General features: G+C 41.3%; 1 pseudogene; it reads left to right on the plus strand.

Annotated features, from left to right (window-relative positions):
* The first annotated feature begins 11,103 nt into the window (after positions 1-11,103).
* On the plus strand, positions 11,104-11,951 carry LOC111542301 (annotated as a pseudogene).
* Positions 11,952-13,811: the final 1,860 nt, after the last annotated feature.

Here is a 13,811-nt window from a genome sequence, read left to right on the forward strand (position 1 = left end):
AAAAAAAAAAAAAAAAAAGAAATGACTCAGCTTCCGTGTCATGGTTCTAAGCAAACTGAGGCTTACTTGGGAGGTTTACTGAATTCAGACACAGCCCCAGCTAAGAAATCCCTCGAGAGACTTGCTCAAAATTGAGGAAGCTCAGGTTTATTTTAAGGCACTTATCAGGAATAAGAAAAATTCCTGTCACACAGCCAACAAAAGGGCTTCCAAAAGTAGGTGATGGAACCATTTAGCAAAGCATTCTCCCACAGAGTCTGGCACTTCTGGCTACATCAATCCTCTATTTCTTTCTAATCAGGTTCAGAGTCAAACCAATGCTTCCATCCTTTATTTTTTGGAGACAGGCTCTGAAGTTGGAAAGGTCAGGTGCTTTAAGCACGAAGTCAGGCAGCATGATGGTGGTGCTTCAGAAGAAAAGTTTTGTGAATCATTGGTATCTCCTCTGAAAAGTGTGGAGATACCTGGTCACACACTGATACCCTCTTCTTGACTAGGGACTACCTGCAGAATGCAGCTGCAGCAGATACGAACTGGGGTCCTATCAGTGCTCAGGACAGAGGAACTGCTGCTCTGTGAATTGTGTGGCCTCTGTTCTGGTTTTCAGAGGAGGCCAATATGCCCTTGATGTGTATTTTCCTGCCCACCTCTAGGCCTTTGGTCTCTGCAGGTCCCTGTATGTAGTCCATTCCTGAGGTGCAGGTGATTGAGATTTGGGGGTCTGTTCTGTCTGTGGAGATACAGTCAAGGTGCTTCCTTGCCTCCTGCTTGATTAATTTTCAAATGAGGAGTGAGCATGGCAGATTGAGCCTTAGGAAGACTGAAGATGTAGAATGGATAGATGTCATGGTTCCAGATTTCTCAGAGGCATCAGAGATTCCTGCTCCTGCCTTGGTGTTAGTGCCTCAATGCTTTTCTTTCAGTTCTCACTGAGCATCCTCAAGCATCACTATAGTTTGCCCAAAGGTAGGGAGGGCTGAGCAGGAACGCTGGCATATTGGGGAGCAAGAGAGCTAAAGGAGCCAGCCATCCTTGCATAAAGAATGGCAAGGATTGCCTCCAAAGCATGGTTTCTGGCTGGGAACTCCTTTTCTGATAGATAAAGAAATCCCTGTTAAAACTCCATGTCTATAGGAGCTAGAGAAGTCAGAGCTATTTGACTGAAGGGCCTAGAGTTGGCTAGGCTCTAAAATCAAGGCATCTGCTAACTCCAAGAGTCTTCCCTGACAGAATCAGCAGACTCTGGGTCCTTACGGAGCTCATGGAGCCAGGAATGAAACTCTGAAATCCATCCATAATGAGCAGTGTGTCAGGGAAGGCACAGATAGGAGGGCTGGGTCTCTATGCTTGGATCTATATGCCATTTCCACTTTTTCAAAGAGGATAGAACTATGAAGAAGCAGTGGCAGCATTCATTCCATAAGAACTCAGGCACTATTGTTCTATGAATGAATGCTGAGCATTTATAATAAATGAAGAAGTCATATGAGGAGCAATGGTGACTTTCTCAGCCTGGAGCAACTAGAGCAAGGGGCATAAGGAATCTAAAAATCAAAGAAAATTCCTAGGAGGCGTGACTAGAAAGCTGTTACTCAGCATTCATTCAACAAGTACTTAACTAAGCACAGAACTCGTGCCAGACACTGGTGTGGCTTATTCTTGACCCAGGATCTAAGAAAGAATCATAGTCCTGAAAGCAAGCTTTGTGAGGGCGATTTCTCCAGCCTATCAAAGTGACGAATGTTACTATCATGTATCTTAGGAGATAGGTGGCAGGCCCCTCTTTGGGGAGTTCTCAAGTACACAGATCTAGTTAATGGGTTAATATACCAGCACAAAAAGGCCACTGTAACTCAAATCACATATCAAACTGATATCTCAGATATGCTTTACAGGCACTTCCATGGAGTGTTCCACTAAGGTTTACCCTAACAAAGAACATCACCGGGATTTAAAAACACTCCCCATTATTGCTGATACAACCAGTAAATGTGAAGATTTGCATGTAGAGCAGATATTGTGAGAAAGTCTACAGATTCCCTAATTGTCTCTAACCTTGCCCTAGATGTGTCCTGTTCAATACACTCCCCATGATCTTTATCAGGAGATCTTTAACATTTGGGATATTTTCTAGATTTGCTACTTAGAGTCCTAACCATATTGTTTAGGAAACTGTATTCAACCTAGAGTCAAAACCAAGTTGTCAACAGGTTTTGTATAACCAGCAGTTTACAGACCCGCTTTTGACCCCAGAAGGGAATTCAGCCTGAACCTCTGCCTCGTGCCCTGTTCCTCTCTACCTTCCAGATAACCAGTTTTCTCAGTCTTCTCCTTCACACAGATTTTAATTCTGCTGACAGGCACAAGAAATACAGGCTGATTAATATAAATGAGGGCTGCATAATTCATAGATTTAGTAATGAGATGTCTTATAAAAGTTTTGTAGGAAACAGGTGTTTTCTCCTAACCCTGGAAAATTATTTTCCATTAAGATATGTGACTTTCTTTTTATGCCTGTGTGGCACTGAGGGATGCATATTCTAGAGATGGCCATCGAGGACCTTGCCTCAACTCTCTTGTCTTCTCTATGTCATATATGGGCATTCTGTGAAACCGATTTATTCATTCCATATTAATTCATTTAACTTATTTTGATTCGTATTTCTATTCTGCTTATTGTTTATTCTTGTGAGCATATTATATGAAAATTCAGAGTACTTAAAATTGTTTGGATATCTGAATGGCAGGGCAAGTACACTTTTGCACATGTGCTAGACAAATCCACGCTTAACAAACAGTTACTGAGTGCCTCCTAAATTATAAACTGGTTTAACAGATACGATACATTTTCATTTCCACTGCCTGGAACATTCGCCTTCTACTCCTTCAACTGTCAGTTCATACTTCAGTTCATGATCTTAGGTGTTTCCTCTGAACATCTCCAGGACGAAATTATTGACTCTCACACACAAATCCCTACCTGCAAAACAATCGTCATCACACACACATTTATTTTTTACATGTTTATCTCTTCTACTGAGATGAAACCTCCACTAGCTGACTCTTACCTGTTTTCTGCATCTATTGCAGTGTCTTTTACCTTATAAATGCTTATAGATGCTCATTGAATGAATAATGTGTTTTAGAGTTTAATATCTCTGATATAATAGATTCTTGGTCAAACACTGAGAGCTCAGTCATTTAGCTAATTGAGCATCTCAGAGTACATAATAAGAGGACTAGAAAAAGTTATAGGGCACCATTCTGCCCTCAAGAGGGCCTCCATAAAGTGGATGGACCATTTGCATACAAAGAATTACACGCCTACACATATCCCAAGTACCAAAAGAGTGGGTGAGTGAATGAATGATTCAATGAAATGAATAAGCAGATCATTTTAGAGTTATATAAAATGAGCTTAACCTTGGACCATTTTATGTTTCTCATCTCATTTTTTACATCTGTAAAATGGAAATTATCAATGTTCCTATTTAATAGGGTTGTTGTGAGGATTAAATAAGATAATGACCGTAAAATTCTTAGCACAGAATCTGGTACATATCACACAACAAATGTTAAAAATTACTTATTAATAGTAGTGTTGTTATTCTTATCATTAGGTTCCTGGGAAGGGTCAGGTAGGATGATTTGATGAAGGGTCTGTAAATAACATATTATTACATTCTCAATAGGCTTGACAGGGGACCAGTTATAAAAGACTAATGCTGAAATGATTATCTTTGATTGGCAGCTCTCAAGCACTTAACTATTAATGAGGAACCCAAAGAACTTTTATTTAGATGGGTTATACTCTAGTGATATGCTAGTAAATGTTTAGCAACCAGAAGTGTTACTGCAGGGGAAAATTTTGGACTTGTAGTATTTACTTATTTCTGTGATATTACCATTCCCACCATCTCACCATGTCTAATTTCAAGCTACCAATATACCTTCATCGAACGTGGAGAGATGTGCAGGAACACACACACACACACACACACACACACACACACACAATTTCCCCCATACAGATGCAGTAAACGTATTACTTTGTTTTAAGTATGATGTATTTAATCATAAGCTTATATAACTTTTAAATTTAACCAACGTCCATACGTTATTCAGATTTCCTTAGTTTTTACATACTTTTTTTTTTTTTTCTATTGTAGAATCTCATCCAGGATAGCACATTACATTTAGTCATCATGTCTTCTGTTAAATAAAATTTATGGGAGACCACTGATTTTGACCAGGATCCTACACTAAGTCTAACACGCCAAACCAATATGGAGTTTAACTACAGCAGCTGAGCTTTAGTTGATGGCAGGAAGTTCCATAACCAATTAGCCAGTTAAGTTGAATGAAATAAATTGTCTCTGCATTGCACTTTCATTTCCTATAACTCATATCAGATAATGTTATTGGTGGGCATTCTCTCAATCCACTCTGGCTCGGAAGGCTGCCAGATTCACAGATCATTCTTGTTTTATTTTGCTTTCCTTCGTTTTGTTTTGCTGTTTTGTTTTTCTTTGCTCAAATAAACTTAGTTAAAATATAAACTTGTCTAAGGTTTTTTTCCATTCTCTATTCTGTTCCATTGGTCTCTGTGTCTGTTTTTGTACCAATACCATTGTTTTGATTATTCTAGTTTTGTAGTATCATTTGAAGTTGGGTAATGTGATACCTCTGACTTTGTTCTTTGTGCTCAAAATTGCTTTGGCTATTTGGGCTCTTTTTTGGTTGCATATGAATTTCATAATAGCTTTTTTCTAGTTCTGTGAAAAATGGCCTTGGTAATTTGTTAGAAATAGCATTGAATCTGTGGATTGGTCTGGGCATTATGAAAATGTTAATGAAATTGATTCTTCCAATCCATGAGCATGGAATGTTTTTCCATTTCTTTGTGTTGTCTATGATTTCTTTCAGCAGTGTTTTGTAGTTCTCCTTATAAAAATATTTCACCTCCTTGGTCAGATGTATTCCTAGAAATTTTATTTTATTTTTTGTAGATATTGTAAATAAAATTGTGTTCTTTATTTGGCTCTCAGCTTGCGTGTTATCAGTGTGTAGAAATGCTACCGATTTTTGTACGTTGATTTTGTGTCCTGAAACTCTACTGAAGTCATTCATCAGGTCTAGGAGGGGTCTTTTGCAGAGTCTTTAGGGTTTTCCAGGTATAGAATCATACTGTTAGAAAAGAGAGATAATTTGACTTCCTCTTTTCCTATCAGGATGCCTTTTCTTTCTCTTGCCTGATTGCTCTGGCTAGGACTTCCAGCTCTATGTCGAATACAGGTGGTGAGAGTAAACATCTTTGTCTTGTTCTGGTTCTTAGGGGAAATACTTCCAGCTTTTGCTCCTTCAGTATGATGTCGGTTATGGGTTTTTAGTAGATGGCTCTTATTATTTTGAGGTGTGTCCCTTCTATGCTTAGTTTGTTGAGTGTGTTTATCATGAAGAGATGTTGGATTTTATCAGATGCATTTTCTGCATCGATTGAAATAATCACATGGTTTTCGTTTTTAATTCTGTTTATGCGGTGGGTCACATTTATTGATTTGCATACACTGAACTAAACTTGCATCCCAGGAATAAAACCCATTTGGATCACAGCGAATTAACTTTCGCTGTGGATTCAGTTTGTGCTGCTGGATTCAGTTTGCTAGTATTTTGTTGAGGGATTTTGTGTTTATGTTCATTAAGAATATTGACCTGTAGTTTTCTTTTTTGTTGTGACATTGCCAGATTTTTATATCAGCATGATACTGGTTTGTAGAATGAGTTAGGGAGGGATCCTTTCTCCTCAGTTTTTTGGAATATTTTCAGTAAGATTGATACCAGCTCTTCTTTGTACATTTGGTGGAATTTTGCTGTGAATTCATCTGGTTCAGGGTTTTTTTTGATTGGTAGGATTTTCTCACTGATTCTACTTTGGAGCTTATTATATGTATGTTCAAGGTTTTGATTTCTTCCTGATTTATTCTTGGGAGATTGTGTGTTTGCAGGCATTTATTCTTTCCCTTTAGATTTTCTAGTTTGTGCATATAGATGTGTTCATGATAGTCGCAGAGGATCTTTTGTATTTCGGTGGGATTGGTTATAATGTCACCTTTGTCATTTCCGATTTTATTTGTATCTTCTCTCTTTTTTCTTTGTTAATCTAAAGGAGTCTGTCAATCTTGTTTATTCTTTAAAAAATCAACGTTTTGTTTCATTGATTCTTTCTATGGTTTTTTTGGTCTTAATTGCATTAATTCTGCTCTGAGTTTAGTTATTTACTTTCTTTTGCCACCTTTGGGACTAGTTTATTCTTGTTTTTCTAGTTCCTTTAGGTGTGATGTTAGATTGTTAATTTGAGATCTTTCTATCTTGATGTTGGTTTTTAGTACGATAAACTTTCCTCTTAACACTGCTTTTGCCACATCTCAGAGGTTTTGTAGTGTTGTGTCTCTATTTTCATTTGCTTCTGTCAGTGGGATACCCCAGTATTATTGTGTGAGTGTCTAAGTCTTTTTGGAAGTCTAAAAGTACTTATTTCATAAAGCTGGGTGCTTCAGTGTTGGGTGCATACATATTTAGGATAGCTAAATTTTGTTGAATTGAACGCTTTATCATTATGTAATGCCCTTCTTTATTCTTTTTTAACTGTTGTTTTAAAGTCTGTTTTATCTGATACAAGAATAGCAACCCCTACTCATTTTTGTTTTTCATTTGTGTGATAGATCTTTTTCCCTCCCTTTACTTTGACCCTATGGGTATCAATACATGTGACATGAATTTCTTGAAGGCAGCAGAAAGATGGGCGCTTTTCTAAATTCAATTTCCCACTCTGTGTTTTAAGTGGAGCATTTAAGTTGTTTACATTCAGAGTTAATATTAATATGTGAGATTTTGTTTGTCATACTGCTGTTAGCTACTTGATTTGTAGTTTTGCTTATGTAGTTGCTTTATACATGGGTCCTGGATCCATTGGCTGTGTGCCTATGTGTGCTCTTATGGTAGTGAGTATCATTCTTCCATTTTCATGTTTAGAACTTCCTTAAGCATCTCTTATAGGGTGGTGATAAAGTCACTTAGCAATTACTTGTCTGGGAAGGATTCTGTTTCTCCTTTGTTGAGTAAGACCTGAAAAGCACAGGCAGCCAAAGCAAAAATAGTTTTACTTTTTTTACCCAAGATGGTGGATTAGAGGCTTTCAGGGTGCCTCAGCCACTTGGATATAGCAAAATAGTGCATAAAGATAAACTCTGGGAGGAAAACGGGAATTCATCAGTATCGTGAAGGACACCCCAGGCCCTGAGGAGAAAGTGGTTAAGCAGCCCCTATGATGGCTTCAGCTGATAAAGTGAGCGAAGCTGAAGCTTTTTGATGAGGTGAGGCTTTTAAATTTTTTATTCTTTTTTTCCTCTGAGGGTATGACTGTGGTGTATGTTGTATATGACAGGCTTCATTTCTGGATGCTTTCAGAGGGTCAGGGCTCTGTATAGTTTCCTTGGTTGCAGACAGATTTGTACAGTGACTTTCTCAAATGTTGCTTGATGTAGCAATGTATTTTTGTTTGGTGGTATAATTCAAGCTGCAGACCAATAGATAGTGCTTGAGAGTAAAAGCCACCAAGAGGTTCTTACTCTGCATGCTCACCCTTGGTGGGACAGAGGAAACAGAAAAGGGTGAAAAACGTCCTTCCCCAGTGTAACTGGTCTTTGGTGGGAGTAGAGCCCCTGGAGAAGCCAGAGAAGTGCCTCTTTCAGCCCATGCTCCAGGGGCCACAATAGAAAGAGTTGCTGCCACATCTGTAGCAGTGCACTGGTGATGGGGGCAGGGTGCAAGAGATAACCCCTTCTCCAAGTCTCCAAGAGCTTTGCTGTTGCCCCCTTCAGTGGCTGACACGGCACTTTCATTTCCTTTAATCCAAGGGAGACTTTGGTGGGCTGCATTTTCCCCTCCCTGAAGGGTGGTCCATGCCAAGAGTTGGATGTCCAGGCGAGTAGGGGTCCACCTCCCTCTCTCCCCTTGGAATACCTGGGGCACTTTCTCCCAAACTGACCAAGGGAGCATGCTAAGGCACTCAGTAATGACACACATAGACTGGTTCCAGGTCACAAAACTATCCCTGGCTGCAAGTCATCCTACCCAGGAGAAACCTTGGCTTCAGCAATTCTCCACCCACTCCAGTCCTGCCATGGAAGAGAACCTAATTTCAGTACCTACTGCTGGGGTGCTCCCACACTCACTGCTCAATTCTGGCTGTGGGGTTTCCTCCCCCACTCCAGAGCAAGCACAGCTCTAGTTGTGGGGGTCTTTCCCCTACTCCAGAGCAATCTCTAGCCTGAGACTAAAATGTCTGCAGTGGCTGCTGTTGCCAGGTCGCCAATGGCTTTGTATGAGCCCAGATTAAAAATGGCGTCTTCCTTTCAGTCCTAGGTCTGGGAAAATGTCTGCAGCTTTTTCCGGTGTCTTTCCCTCTCTCTATCTCTCAGCCTCTCTCCAAGCTCACTCCTGAGCTTGGAGGAAACAGGGTGCTCTCCCTCGACCTGGGTTGCACAGATGACTAGCAGAAAGGTAAGAAACAGAGGGAGATTGGGATTGGCTGCCTCCCGCATGTACTGGGCTTCACTCACTTTATCAGCTGAATGCTATCATGGGGGCTGCTTAATCTTCTCCTCCTCAGGGTCTAGGGTGTCCTTCACTATTCTGATGAATTTCCATTTTCTTCCCAGAGTTTATTATTATTATTACTGCTATTATTATTTTTCTTCTGAGACGGAGTCTTGCTCTGTCGCCCAGGCTGGAGTGCAGCGGCAGGATCTCTGCTCATTGCAACCTTCGCCTCCCAGGTTCAGGCAAATCTCCTGCCTCAGCCTCCCCAGTAGCTGGGACTACAGGCATGCGCTACCACGCCTGGCTAATTTTTGTATTTTTAATGGAGACGGGGTTTCACCATGTTGGCCGGGCTGGTCTCAAATCCCTGACCTCAAGTGATCTGCCCGCCTCAGCCTCCCAAAGTGCTGGGATTACAGGCGTGAGCCACCGCACCTGGCACTGAGTTTATCTTTATGCACTATTTTACTATTTCCAAATGGCTGAGGCATACTGAAAGTCTGTAATCCACCATCTTGGGTAAAAAAAGTAAAACTGACTGGGCGCGGTGGCTCACACCTGTAATTCCAGCACATTGGGAGGCCAAGGCGAGTGGATCACCTGTGGTCGAGAGTTCGAGACCAGTCTGACCAAAATGGAGAAACCCCATCTCTATTAAAAATACAAAAAATTAGCCAGGCATGGTGGCACATCCCTGTAATCCCAGCTACTCGAGAAGCTGAGGCATGAGAATTGCTCAAACCCGGGAGGCGGAGGTTGTGGTGAGCCAAGATAAAGCCATTGCACTCCAGCCTGAGCAACAAGAGTGAAACTCTGTCCCGCTCCCCGCTCCAAAAAAAAAAAAAAAAAGGTAAAACTATTTTTGCTTTGGTTGCCTGTGCTTTTGAGGTCATACTCATGAAATTTTTGCCCAGACCAATGTCCTGGAGTGCTTCCCCAATGTTTTCTTCTGGTAGTTTCATGTCTTAGAATTGAGTCTTTAAGCCAGGTGCAGTGGCTCACGCCTGTAATCCCAGCTCTTTGGGAGGCTGAGGTGGGCGGATCACTTGAGGTCAGGAGTTTGAGACTAGCCTGGCCAACATGGTGAAATCCCATCTCTACCAAAAATACAAAAATTAATTGGGCTTGGTGGCAGGCACCTGTAATCCCAGTTACTCAGGAGGCTGAGGCAGGATAATAGCTTGAACCCTGGAGGTAGAGGTTGCAGTGAGCCAAAATCACACCAACTGCACTCCAGCCTGGGCAACAGAGTGAGACTCCATCTCAAAAAAAAAAAAAAAAAAAAAAAAAAAAAAAAGTCTTTAATCCATTTTGATTTTTGATTAGATTTTTGTATGTGGCAAAAGATAGAGTCCTAGTTTCATGCTGCACATGAATATCCAGTTTTCCCAGTACCATTTATTGAAGAGTTTGTTCTTTTTCCAATGTATGTTCTTGGCACCTTTGTCAGAAATGAGGTAAATGTGCGTTCATAAACGAATGAAATAACATCCTTTGCAGCAACATGGATGAATCTGGAGACCATAATCCTAAGTGAATTAAGGTACAAACAGAAAACAAAATATCGCATGTTCTTGTAAGTGGGAGCTATTAAATCAAGTTTAGCCAAAAGCTGCCTCCTTACATATTTTAAGTTCAGCCTAAAGGTTTCTCTGTATATTGTGAACTATAACAAGTGAAGGTGTAAACAGATGGTAGTCTACACTTGTACCAATCACTGAGTTTTGGCCAATCAAATGTAGCCAACTGTCCAAACTGTGTTCAAATAAGGCAAACGCCGAACTGTAACCAATCTAGTTGCTTCTGTACCTCTCTTCCGTTTTCTGTTATCACTTTCCTTTTTCTGTCAATAAATCTTCTTCCACCATGGGGCTGCGCCTGAGTCTCAGAGCCTACTTTGGCTCAGGAGGCTGCCCAATTCAGGAATCGTTCATCGCTCAATTAAACTAATTTAAATATAATTTGGCTGAAGTTTTTCTTTTAACAGAGCTACACATTGAATACCCATAGACATAAACATGGGAACAGTAGACACTGCAGACTCCTAGAGAGGGGAGGAAGAAGGGCATGGGTCAAAAATCTACCTTTTGGGTATTGCTTATTACCTGAGTGCAATATACCCTTCTAAAAAACCTGTACACGTACCCCCAATATCTAAAATAAAAGTTGAGAAAAAATGAGTTCAATTGTAAATGTGTGGATTTATTTCTGGGTTCTCTGTTCTGTTCCATTGTTCTATTTACTTCTGGGTTCTCTGTTCTGTTCCAAACCAGCCTTGGTAATGGTTTTTAATGCCAATAACAGGGCTGTGTCATTATCATCCCCTCTTATCTCTCTCTCTCTCTCTCCCTCTAGACAAAGAGCTTCCTGAGAGTCCTTTATCACTTTCTTTGAGTTCCCAGCACCTGGCACAGTCACTGGGACATGATAAGTGCTCAAAAATATTTGAGGAATTATATTGAAATTAAGAACTACTGGACTTCTTCTCCAAGAAAACACCAAATGGTGAATGACGCTGGTGCCGGGGGGAGCCCAGAGGCCCTGGTGGCCCTGGGATGAAGAGCAGTGGCTTCCGCAGAGGTTTCGGCAGTGGCATCCGGGGCCTGGGTTGCAGAGCTCATGGAGGCAAGGCCGAGGATAAGGAATGGATGCCCATCACCAAGCTGGCCCCCTTGGTCAAGGACATGAAGATCAAGTCCCTCGATGATATCTATCTCTTCTCCCTGCCCATTAAGGAATCTGAGATCATTGACTTTTTCCTGGGGGCCTCTCTCAAGGACGAAGTTTTGAAGATTATGCCACTGCAGAAGCAGACCCGTGCTGGCCAGCGCACCAGGTTCAAGGCTTTTGTTGCTATCGGGGACTACAATGGCCACATCGGTCTGGGTGTTAAGTGCTCTAAGGAGGTGGCCACCGCCATCCGTAGGGCCATCATCCTGGCCAAGCTCTCCATTGTCCCCGTGTGCAGAGGCTACTGGGGGAACAAGATCAGCAAGCCCCACACCGTCCCTTGCAAGGTGACAGGCGGCTGCGGCTCTGTGCTGGTGCACCTCATCCCTGCACCCAGGGGCACTGGCGTCGTCTCAGCGCCTGTGCCCGAGAAGCTGCTCATGATGGCTGGTATCGATGACTGCTACACCTCAGCCCAGAGCTGCACTGCTACGCTGAGCAACTTCGCCAAGGCCACCTTTGATGCCATCTCTAAGACCTACAGCTACCTGACCCCCGATCTCTGGAAGAAGACTGTATTTACCAAGTCTCCCTATCAGGAATTCACTGATCACCTCGTCAAGACCCACAGCAGAATCTCCGTGCAGCGGACCCAGGCTCCACCTGTGGCTACAAGATAGGATTTTCATACAAGAAAAATAAAGTGAATTAAGCCTGAAAAAAAAAAAAAAAGAGGAATATTGGAGAATCTACAGACAGCAGCCAAGAAAGATGAAAACGGCATTCACAAAGAAAGAAAAAGAAAAGCTGGCACACTGTTTAGCCTAAAGAAAATAATGAGGCATTTACCAGTCTTCAAAGAGATTTGATAATGAATTTTAAACCAAAAGATGCTAACTTTGAAGGAGTCATTTTTACATATAAGTGCACTTTATGTATGCTATCCCTTAATCTGAAAGAATAGGAGAGAGGGGGCAGGCAGGCAAGAGGGAAGGGGAGAGGGAAGAGAGGAGAGAGGAGGGAGGGGGAGAGAGAGAGGGAGAGAAACTAAACTACCCTGGGTTATACGCAGATTTCTCCATAGCATCTTTCAGTGGCAGAAAATAGTGGTGTGATGTCTACACCATTCTGAGGAAAATAATGACTCTAAAGTGTGATTCTAAAATGTTATGTCCAGTCAAGTTGTCCTTTTAACTGTAAAGCTCAAAGACAGCCATTCTTAAATATGTGAACACTCAAGAAATACAATACTCATAAATCTTCCTTGACAGAATTTTGGCCACAAAATCCAGATAACCAAGAAGTGAATAAAAATATTTAGAAATTGAGAAGAAATGGTAAAAGACTGATAGTGAGGACTGAATCAATTTCAATGTAAAATGGAGACTGAATTATTGTGGAAGGTAAGGTAATAGAACAGAATATAAATGTTATTAGAACTAAAAAAAAATAAAAATCTAACGGTGGGAGAAAGAAGGTTAGAAGCCATGAGCAGGCTAATTTCCTTATCTATAGCAGAAAGTCAATAGATACTCTCTAAAGTTGAAATGCATAATTATAAAATGATTCCAGAGGGGGTAAAGTTGCTGTCCAGTTAGTTTCCCTGTCTACTCAAAGGACTAAACTAGAGAGTGGACTTTGCCACTAAGTTCCATTATATATTTAAGAACTATCTTCTTGAAATCAAAATTGATTGAGGACTATCCTTTCCCTAAGATTAAAAGAGGCAACAATCTCCACATTAGATGTTTTAAAGGTTGGGTAACCAACCATCTGTCTGCAGTTTAGAAATGAGTGCAGAGAGACATTAACATCCTTATAAGCTGCAAATTTCTGGTATCGGAAAGAAGGCTGAAGCCTACCACCCACTAGCCCTAGGCTCTGGTGTTCATCCCACTACTATCAAACCACCAATGAGAACAAACTAAAATGAAAAAGAATGGAACCAGCCAACCAGTACAACCTTAGTGCTTAGGCAAGGAGATGCAGGAGAGAGCAGGACAATGAGCTCAGACCCATCTCCAGACCCTCAGGGTTAAGATCCAGAGAGAGAGAGAGAGAGAGAGAGAGCAAGGGAGAGAGACTGGTAAACGGGATAGCAGTCTTTATAGATAGTAGCCTCTCTGCTTGAGGAAGAAGGCATAAGGATCCGAACATAAATTCCTGGGGGCCTAGTTCTGTAATTTTGGTCCAGCAGCAATACGGACAGTGAATGAGACAAAGCAAGAGGAAGAAAAATTATAGCCCAGTCTTATCACGTATGCACACAGTCTCTTTGTACACTTGCAGTCTCTCACACAGATGCCTTCAGTATCTTGTGCCCTTTGCCTTCATACTTACAGAACATCCCTTACCTGTCTGCCACCTGTTGTTTCTTCTTCCCTGTTTCTAGTTATCTCCATAACTGGAGTCTCTCCTCAGACAAAAACAAAACCCATCTATCTGTCTCTCGGTTTCAAGAGGCAATCCCTAATTTGCCATTGCCATGAAAACTTTGGGATACTGGGGAGAAGGAAGAGAAGGAGAAGCAGGCTTTGTTT

Source organism: Piliocolobus tephrosceles, chromosome 2 (assembly GCF_002776525.5).
Source record: "Piliocolobus tephrosceles isolate RC106 chromosome 2, ASM277652v3, whole genome shotgun sequence".
Classification (NCBI taxonomy): domain Eukaryota; kingdom Metazoa; phylum Chordata; class Mammalia; order Primates; family Cercopithecidae; genus Piliocolobus; species Piliocolobus tephrosceles.